The sequence below is a fragment of the Delphinapterus leucas genome, chromosome 19 (genome assembly GCF_059928025.1).
Source record: "Delphinapterus leucas isolate spDelLeu-1000000601 "Yukka" chromosome 19, BTC_Dleu_Yukka2, whole genome shotgun sequence".
NCBI lineage: Eukaryota > Metazoa > Chordata > Mammalia > Artiodactyla > Monodontidae > Delphinapterus > Delphinapterus leucas.
In genome coordinates, this window is record NC_143147.1 from 68,480,844 (window position 1) to 68,490,604 (window position 9,761).

The 9,761-nt window shown below is 44.6% G+C and overlaps 1 pseudogene; it reads left to right on the plus strand.

The window, feature by feature from the left end:
• The first annotated feature begins 261 nt into the window (after window positions 1-261).
• LOC111182948 (AMSH-like protease pseudogene) lies at window positions 262-1,699 on the plus strand (annotated as a pseudogene).
• Window positions 1,700-9,761: the final 8,062 nt, after the last annotated feature.

Genomic DNA, 9,761 nt, shown 5'->3' on the forward strand with positions numbered 1-9,761 from the left:
TGTAGGAAGGTTTCCCAGGTATTAAGATTACCAGCAACTGTGGAGTACCTGAAAAGCAGGATATTATGAAGAAACTGAAGGAGATTGCATTCCCAAGGACAGATGAATTGAAAAGGGACCTTTTAAAGAACTATAACATGCAATATCAAGAATATTTGCAAAGCAAAACAAATAGCTGAAATTTTCAAAAAAGCTGACACCTCTGAGATTGACAGAGACAGAAAGGAAGCAAACTGCTCAGATGCGCCAGCAGGAGCGCGAATGGGAGCAGTTTGTGGTTTTTGAAGATCAACTCAAGAAGCAAGAATTAGCCCAGGGTTACAAGGGGAGCCGGGAACCGCACACCCAAGCCCCCCACCCCCCGACCCCGCTCTCTGAGAGCAGATTCACGAGCAGATTCATGGGACTGCTTTGTCCTGCTTTCGCCCACACCAGAACAACTCCTTGCTGAATGTATCTGCAGATCAGCGCAATAAAAGGGATGCGATCAATTCCACTACTCAGTCTCCTCCCCTAAACAGGGCCTTAAAGTAGCTGCTTGACTGAGTGCTGCACAGCAGCCAGCGTTGAAGGGCTGTGATGTGCAGTTTTATCACGAGATCTTGGCCACACATGCTGCAGCTGGCAGATCTAATGCAGCAAGAGGAACGGAAACCTGTGGAAACGGACACAAGGTGAATTTACTGCTATCCATGTGGTCATGCCGGAGCAGTCTGGGGGACCAGACTATTGCAACATGGAGAAAATGGAAGAATTATTCCATGTTTAGGGTCAACAGGATGGATCCAGACACATTCGACCCAAACTGCAGTCTTGTCCCGCCCTGGTCGCCAGAGGCTATTGACATTTGATTGTTCACCAAAGCATAAAGACAGTGACACCTTCAGGCTCACCAGAGCAGCCAGCTGCTTGGGGTTTCTGCTTGTAAAAAGAACGGCTTTCATTCCCCGGGGACCCCAGGCTGTCCCATCCCTGCAAACATGTTTGGTAAATGACATAAAAATAACTGGGGCCAACGCATATGACATGTTCCAACAATTAGCACTGCCAACACCAGACACCTAGCCGTGAACATGTGGTCGCTGGATGATTCCAGAAAATGGCTGGCATTTTATATGCACACATTTGTAGATCAGAAAGTTTGGTATTTATCGCTGTTGCACATTTTGAACTTTTCTTTTGGGGTTGCTCTGTCTCAAGAGAAGTCACAACGGTGTTAAATCCATGTCTAGTAACATATACCCAAACACTACGACCAGATAATAAATTGTGCTGCAAACAAACAAAAGGGTTAACCGAATGTGACTTTCACCTCAATTAAAAAAAATTAATCAATGTAGTTCACCCCATTAACCTAAGATCAGAGAAAACATAAATGACCATTTTACTAAAAGCAGAAAAAGTATGGGAAAAGAACAACGAAACTTTGGTGCTGTCACAATGGCCACCAGCATCTGGTCTAATAGGCCAGTGAGTCCTGAAACTTCTACACCCCCCCCCCCCACCCTGAGCTGTCACCTGAGTTCAGGTCTCATCACCTCAAGCTGGGATTGATGGACCAGCCTCCAGCCTGATCTCTGCCTCTGCTCCATCCTCGACTTCTGCAATGAGCTTTCTAAGGTGCAAGCCCGATTTTGCGAATCACCTTTGTGTACACTCTCCCTGTGACTCAGGTGTGGACGTGGACATGTTTGCCTAGAACCACTCTGCTCTTTCTCTGGACATCCGAGTGTTGTCTGAAAAAAGCCCCGGGTAGGAGGGGTGGGTATAGAGCCCCCAGTCAAGCCAAGAGGGTCTGTAGCACAAATATTCAGCCAAAAATGTTAGCAGCAGGAGGGACCGGACAGACAAGAGACAACTAATGAAAAGAATACCCACTCACTATTTCTAAAGTATTTGACAAAATTTTAAAATATTTGACAGTCCTCAACCCTTTCATTGACCGCGCACTGTTTTGCAACGAGTACACAGGACATTTCAGGTGGGATGCGACGCTTCAGCTTTAGATTCAAGGAACTTCACTGTAGGAAGTAATCGTTCTGTCCAGCTCTTCTCCAACTTTACTCTACGAAACACTGGGGTCTGCTAACCGTTCGAGGTAAAGACCTCCAGGTTCGCCCAGTCAGTGTTGGTTTTATTCACTTACTGCAGCAAGGGCGGGTGTACACCAGATGGGGTGTCTCAGTAAGAGGCTGCGTGGGAAGGGGCTTCTGTAGGACCTGGGTTTGTGCTGAGTGATTCTAAGGTGGGAAGCGCAGGGGAAACAGGAGTCAGGTCAGGGCTGGAGGTGGTCCTGAAGCGCGTGCTTTAACCATTGGGTATCTCCAAAATCTCTGTCCCGGGGGTGAGAAGAACAAAGCACCTCTGGGGAAGGCGGTGATAAGAACACAGGAGCCACTCACAGGCACTTTGCAGCTGCGCTGTGGCCTCGCACTGGACGTGTTTATGACTATCGGGAACATCTGGGCCGGCTTATTGGGGCTGATTTTTACTTTCTCAAGCCCCACAAGTTAGTGAGTGTTCCTGGAAAACGAGAGATCTAGCTAAGCCTGTGAAACAATGGTAAATAAACACAATACTGGGCTTTCGGGAGCTTTGAACACACTGAGGTGACTTGCGAATCTCCCAAGATACCGGCCATTTATCTCAACACAGCTGCTTGATTCTGTTCAGATGTACGTCAGAGCGTCCAGTGGTTTTTCGCACTTCTCCCACACCCCGAGCACTTCCACTCTGACCTCTTGGCCTACGGATTCTGCCCCCTCCTCTCTCTGTTCCAACCACCCTGGCCTCCACCGTGTTTCGTGAGCACTTCCCTTCCCTCTGCCCGGAATGCTTTTCCCCACGGGCCTGTGGAAACCGTTCCCACCTCTCCTTCAGGCCTTCGTTCAAAGGGAATCTTCCAGGGAGGCCTTCCCTGCTTTCTCTCCGTGAAATCAACCCCCTCCTCAACTCTTCCAGACGCCCTTTCACTGCTTTATTTTTCTTCTCAGCACTCATGCCATCTCAGGTATTCTCCACTTTATTTTTTTCTTTGTGGTCTTTCTGCCTATGTGGGCTGAACTTTTTTAATTTTTAAAAAAAATCTTTAAAATTTTATTATTTTTTAAAATTTAATTTTTATTTTATATTGGAGTAGAGTTGATTGACAATGTTGTGTTAGTTTCAGGTGTGCAGCAAAGTGATTCAGTTACACATATACATATATCCATTCTTTTTCAGATTCTCTTCCCATATAACTTATCACAGAATATTGAGTGGAGTTCCCTGGGCTGTACAGTAGGTCCTTGTTATCTATTTTATATCTAGTAGTGTGTATGTATGTTAATCCCAAACTCCTGATTTATTCCTCCAGCCCACCTTTCCCCTTTGGTGACCATAAGCTTGTTTTCAAAGTCTGTGAGTCTGTTCCTGTTTTGTAAATAAGTTCATTTGTATCATTCTTTTCAGATTCCACCTATAAGTGATGTCATATGGTATTTGTCTTTCTCTGTCTGGCTTACTTCATTTAGTGTGATCATCTCTAGGTCCATCCATGTTGCTGCAAATGGCATTATTTCATCCTTTTTTAATGGCTGAGTAATATGCCATTGTATCAATACATATGTACCACACCTTTATCCATTCCTCTGTTGATGGACATTTAGGTTGCTTCCATGTCTTGGCTATTGTAAATAGTGTTGCAATGAACATTGGGGTGCATGTAACCTTTCAAATTATAGTTTTTCAGGATATATGCCCACGAGTGGGATTGCTGGATCATATGGTAGTTCTATTTTTAGTTTCTTAAGGACCCTCCATACTGTTCTCCATAGTGGCTCTACCACTTTACAGTCCCACCAGCAGTGTGGGAGGGTTCCCTTTTCTCCACACCCGCTCCAGCATCTATTATTTGTAGATGGCCATTCTGACGGGTGTGAGGTGATACCTCATTGTAGTTTTGATTTGCATTTCTCTGATAATTAGTGATGTGGAGCACATTTGCATGTGCTTGTTGGCCATCTGTATGTCTTCTCTGGAGAGATGTCTATTTAGATCTTTGGGCAGGATTTTTTTTTTTTTTTTTTTTTGTGGCACGCGGGCCTCTCACCGCTGTGGCCTCTCCCGTTGCGGAGCACACGCTCCGGACCCGCTGGCTCAGTGGCTCACGGGCCCAGCCGCTCCGCGGCATGTGGGATCTTCCCGGACCGGGGCACGAACCCGCGTCCCCTGCATCGGCAGGCGGACTCTCAACCACTGCGCCACCAGGGAAGCCCTGGGCAGGATTTTTAAGGATCTTGTCCCGTGGTGCGTCCCCAGGGCCTGGAACCGTGGCAAGCCCATAATAGCCACCTGATAAACATTTTTCAAATGAGGGAATATGCAAACGCCTTCCAAACGTCTCCTCCAGCACAGGAAGTGGGGAGTGAGGCCTCTGTGTTTTCGATGTACAGACAGTAAAGAGGCTTTGGAAGAACACATGGGGAGCCTCGGGGACTCTTCTTCCAAAGCTTTAGAATCAAATCCCGAGATCTTTCCCCTGAAGTCAGTCTTTGCTTCAAAATCCACCCACCAGCCTGGAACCGAATACTGTGGACCGCTAGATGGCGCTGTTCACCACGCATCGTTGGATTCTTAGCCGTCGCCCTGCCGTCCTAAGACCTCGCAAATCACATTTTTCCTAGAGACAAGTATTCCAGGGAATGGTTACCACTCCCTACGCCATCTCTCTAGACCAGGAAGAAACCCAGAGTCCTACAGCATCATTTATTAACTAGCCACTCCCACCCAGGAGCACAGGTTAACACTTTGCTTGAGAGCAAAAGATGTTTTTAGTGCAGTCGACCCTGGGTACCCACAGGGATTGGTTCCAGGACCCCTGCCCCATATCAAAATCAAATCCCTTACGTAAAACGGCATAGTATTTGCACATAACCTAGGCACACCCTCCTAAATACTTCAAATCATCTCTACCTTGCTTATAATACCTAATACAAAGTAAGTGCTATGTAAATAGTTACTGACGTGGCAAATTCTAATTTTGCCTTTTGGAACCGGAATTTATTTCCTTATTTATTTAAATTTGGGGGGATATTTTCGATCAAAGTTTGGTTGAATTCACGGGTGCGGAATCCACTGATACAGAGGGCCAACTCTACTTGGAGTAGCACCCTGGCAAACGTTAAGCAAAGCTTTGGACCTTTTTGAAAAGTTGCAGGACTCCATGCCTCCCCTTTGAGCTTGACCAATGGCCTTCTTGGCACAATCCTGCCTTTTCCTCTCTGCCCTGCCTCTCTAGCCAATGAGGTAGAGCTTAAGATTCCAGCTCTGTTTCCAACCTTGAGCTACAGCAATGCGAGAGGCAGCATGAAATGGTGACCCGAGAATCTAGCGGAGGGAACTGAGTGAAGACAGCATCTCCTGGGACCCTGAGAAACTTATCCAACGTCTCTCAAGATGGGTTTACGCGGCTGCATGATGGGGATAAAATGTCCTGGACAGAACAGAGGTAGTGAGCATTAAATGAAGCTGTATGAGGTTTCAAGCCAAGTTTTCCATAAAGCTTTGTTTTCCATTTCCAGATACTCTAACACTTAAGCCAGGGTGATTGGCTGATCTGATGAACCCATGTCTGTAATCTCGGCTGGTCTTCACATGTCCCAGGGAACAGAAACTCGATGGTTGAACCTCCCCACATTGTGTTGAATAATAGACCATTTGCTCAAGGTACGTCTGCAAATGCAGGCATAGGAAGCTACTGTCTTTGTAAATGTCAGTTGACCAGCAACTATCTATGGAGAACTTGTGATTTGCTTTGGTGTTTCAGGAAGATTATTCTGGAAGCCAAAATATGACAGATCGGGGAGGGGGTGAAGACAAAGACACCAGTTCTTCAGTGAAATATCATTGTTTCTTACCCTTGAGAGGAAATACGTAAGTCAAGGAATATTAGAAAGGCTGTTAGTTTTTGCTCCCTGCCCTCCCTTTTTTCAAGCAAAAAACCCAGAAATAACGGTTCCGTTTGGGGAACAAAGGCACATCCCAGGGGCTGTTCACTTACTGCAGCCGTGCTCTCCCACACAGACGGTGCCCACGGTGAGTAACAAGAAAGCCCAGTTGTGCCTTTGCTCAGCCAGGCCCTTGGCTGGGGACTTCCTGATTGCCAATCCCATGGGACCATCTCCTTTCCCAGAAATCACCCTACAGCCCGTTCCCTCCTCTCCTACTTAGAACTGTGGGGCTAACTTCTTGAGCTCCCTTCACATCATAACCCATCGCCGTTCCCTCTCCGCAGCCCCAAAGGCTTACCTATTTTCTATTGCCTCTCCCCCTCTCCTCTGTCCTGCAAGGACCACCATACACCCTTCTCCGTTGTGGTTCTACTCTTCCTCAGCTCACACTCAGAGTGTTGAAACACATCAACAAGAAGAGAAAGGAGATGATTTCCTGTGACTTGATTTTATAAAAATAGAATGGATTTTATAAAAAGAAGCAGCAGCCAGGAGCGGTATTCACTCACCTAGTAGTTACTCTAATTATAGATGGTTGGGTGTCACAGGCAAGCATATTGAGAGACCGGAAGGTTGCATCAGACAGGATTTCTCACTTCGAACTTCCCCTGTGTATGCCCTGTGTATGCCCTGGTCAGCATCTTTAAATTACAACCTGATTGTTACACAAATAGGAAGTCTTCCCATTAGCTGAATTGTGGCCTGCAATTTTATCTTACAAAGGATGTTTGATTCCCAGACCCTGGCTTGATTCTCCCAAGATTTTGCTGACTTACTGTTTCCCTAGAATGGACATTTTGCCTGGGAAAAGATGGACATGTAGGAATTCCAATTGGGAAAAAGAGAAAGAGTCAAAATCCTGTTCCCATTTCAGTAAACTGTGTGTTCTCTGCCCCTCCCCCAATATTCCTTTGCTTCTGATATTCAGCCTTGAAATCTCTGTTCCAAGGATGTGGAAGGATTAAGATGCCATAAGCCTGATATTCAAATCAGGAGTTTCCACTCCTATAGAACCTAGACACGAGCTAGGACTTAAAAAAAGACAAACCAGCCTGGCATTAAATGAATTCAGCACCTCTGAATTTATTTATAACCTTTTCCTTGGCCTTTTATCCAAACGGATTTCTGGGATTTTTTTTTTTTTTTTTTTTTTGAGGGTGGAACCTCTCAAAGTGGCTCCTTCTGCCTCTAACAGAAGTCACACACTGGCCCTCCACAAACCACATCCAGCCAGCTGATGTATTTAGTTTGGCTCACATAGTGTTTTTTTAAAAAGAAGAATTAGTTGTCAGCGTTTAACATTTGTACGTAAAAATATAGGCTTCTATGAAATAAATATTTCTATAAATACACATTTACGTAAAACACAGATTTCTGTATTGTCTTGGGAAAAATAAAACCAGATGAGGCAGCCCTGGGATGTTATTTCCACATGGGTCCTTGGGGGATGTGAACCATTAACCCAGCAGGAAACATACAAGGGAGATCATTCATAGGAAAAAGTGGGGCTGGGAAGGTGACCTGTTTCCCTCCAGATCTACATCTCTAGGTCTGAACCTTAACTCCAATGAGCATTCAGTTCTACCACCTCAATGTGTCTGAAACTAAATGCAGCTTCCTAAATACCTGCCAGACATCTGGTTTCTGAAAGCAGCACAATGCGCCTTCTGACCTTGGAATCGGCTTTCAGTCTTCCGGTCTTCTTCCCTGCCACCCCTCCTTCCCCATCAGCCGCCATGCCCTGAGGCTCGTGCTCTCAGAAATCCACTGGGCAATAAGATAGCTACCAACCACGGGAGCACCTAAAATGTGGCTAGTGCGAATTGAGATATACCGTAAGTGAAAAAGACACACGGGATTTTAAATATTTATGCTAAAAAATAATGATAATCCAAACTGGCTGATGGATAATTTTACGTGGATTACCGACTAAAATGATATTTTTGACGTACTGGGTTATGTTAAATAGTATTTAAATAGTTAAATATTATTAAAATTAACTTGCCCATTTCTCTTTACCCTTTTTAACATGGGGCCTAGAAAATTCTAAATGACACGCCTTGAAAAGTTTTAATCACATTTGGGGTTCACATTATCCTTCTAGTGGACAGCGCCCTTCAAAACATCTCTTCGCATGACATGATGAGGTGCTAATTATCGCTACAATGGCAGTCATGTTACAACACATAAATGTATGAAATCAACACGTTGTGCACCTTAAATTGACACAAAGTTATATGTCAAATACATTTCAAGAAAAAAGAATCTCTCTTGGGTTTGTCCTAACCTTTCTGACCTTGCTGCCAACCTATAGCCTAGTTTCTCACATGCTTTTTGCTCCTAAAATTTCACATTAGTCTAGGCTTTTCTCCCTTCTAATCTGCTCTGCACACCCTGGCCGAGTTTATCTGCCTAAAACACTACTTTTATCACAAAACTCTCCTGCTCAAAAACTAACACCAGCTCCCATCTCTACCCCATAAAGCCCAAATTCTTGGTAATAACAGCTTCCACTTTAAAAACCTATTGTGCACATTATGTAATTCTCCCAACAACCTAACACCTAGAATGTCAGACTTTTTGCTTTCTAAATAGAACAAAAAGGACTGCAGCATTTGCCTGAGCTGGGAGGAGAGAGAGAAAGCACCTCTGAGCTGAGACGTTACAAGGATAACACAGTTAAAGCATCCAGGCGGCGGCTCCTTCCCTTACGATGATTTTTACAACACCTCACAATCAACTAAAGAGCAATCGACATCTGTAGATGTGTTAGCTGAACTATTTTTACATCAGTTGAGAGGAAGAATAATAGCACTGAAAAAAGAAACTGTTATATTTGCATTTCAGAAAACCAAAACCAGGAGTCAACCAGAAAAGCTTAAGAGAAACAGTTCTCTTCACTCACCCACTGTAGGTCCAAGTTTCCTATATACATATATACAGTTTTGTCATAAAATAGAAAATTTGAATTATACCAGTCTGAAATGCAGTGGTACAACAACAACAATAAAATATCATTTCGTCTCAAAATTTGAAAAGCAGGAATTAAAAATTCATCAGTAATTATATACATCCAAAACTAGCAGAGCTACTGATTCATTAGTTGTGTTGATAATTCTACATGGCAACATGTATTCAACTTGGGAAGAGAGACCGTTTGAATTCACCTCGAATTACATGAGGTTTTTACTGTGCTGTCTTCAAGACTTCATCCTTTTCATAAAATACAACATCCTATACCCATTTTCTTTCATTTTTTCAGCTACAGATCAGATAGGTTTTGCCAAAAACTGTCTAGCCGCCGAGTCGTTGGTGCACGGGTTTTGAAATCAGACAAAACCACATTTTACCGTTTATTGTGTTACTTCAGGCAGAATTGTCTAGAAGTTCTGTGCTTCAGTTACGGCTTCTTTAAATTGGGCATAATTACGCTTTCCTCCCAAAGTTTTGTAAGAATTCAACGAGATAATACACATTGTTAACACGGTGCTTGACCTGTGATAAGAGTTCTCAACGGACAATGGATAAGACGACGTCCTACCTATCTGGCCTCAGCATCCTCCTGTTAGAAACAGTCTTCTAAGCAGCTTGAAGACTCTACGAGAGGGTGGAGCTTTGGCGTCCAACGCTCTCTACTAAACTGTACGTTTAGTAGACGGAGTGTTACCCAGAACACGGGGCTGGGTGGGGTCGGAACGAGCGCGCCCGCCTGTCTGCTTTGCCGCGGCCGCGACGCAGACGCCGGACCGGAGCCTGCACGCCGGGCCCAGC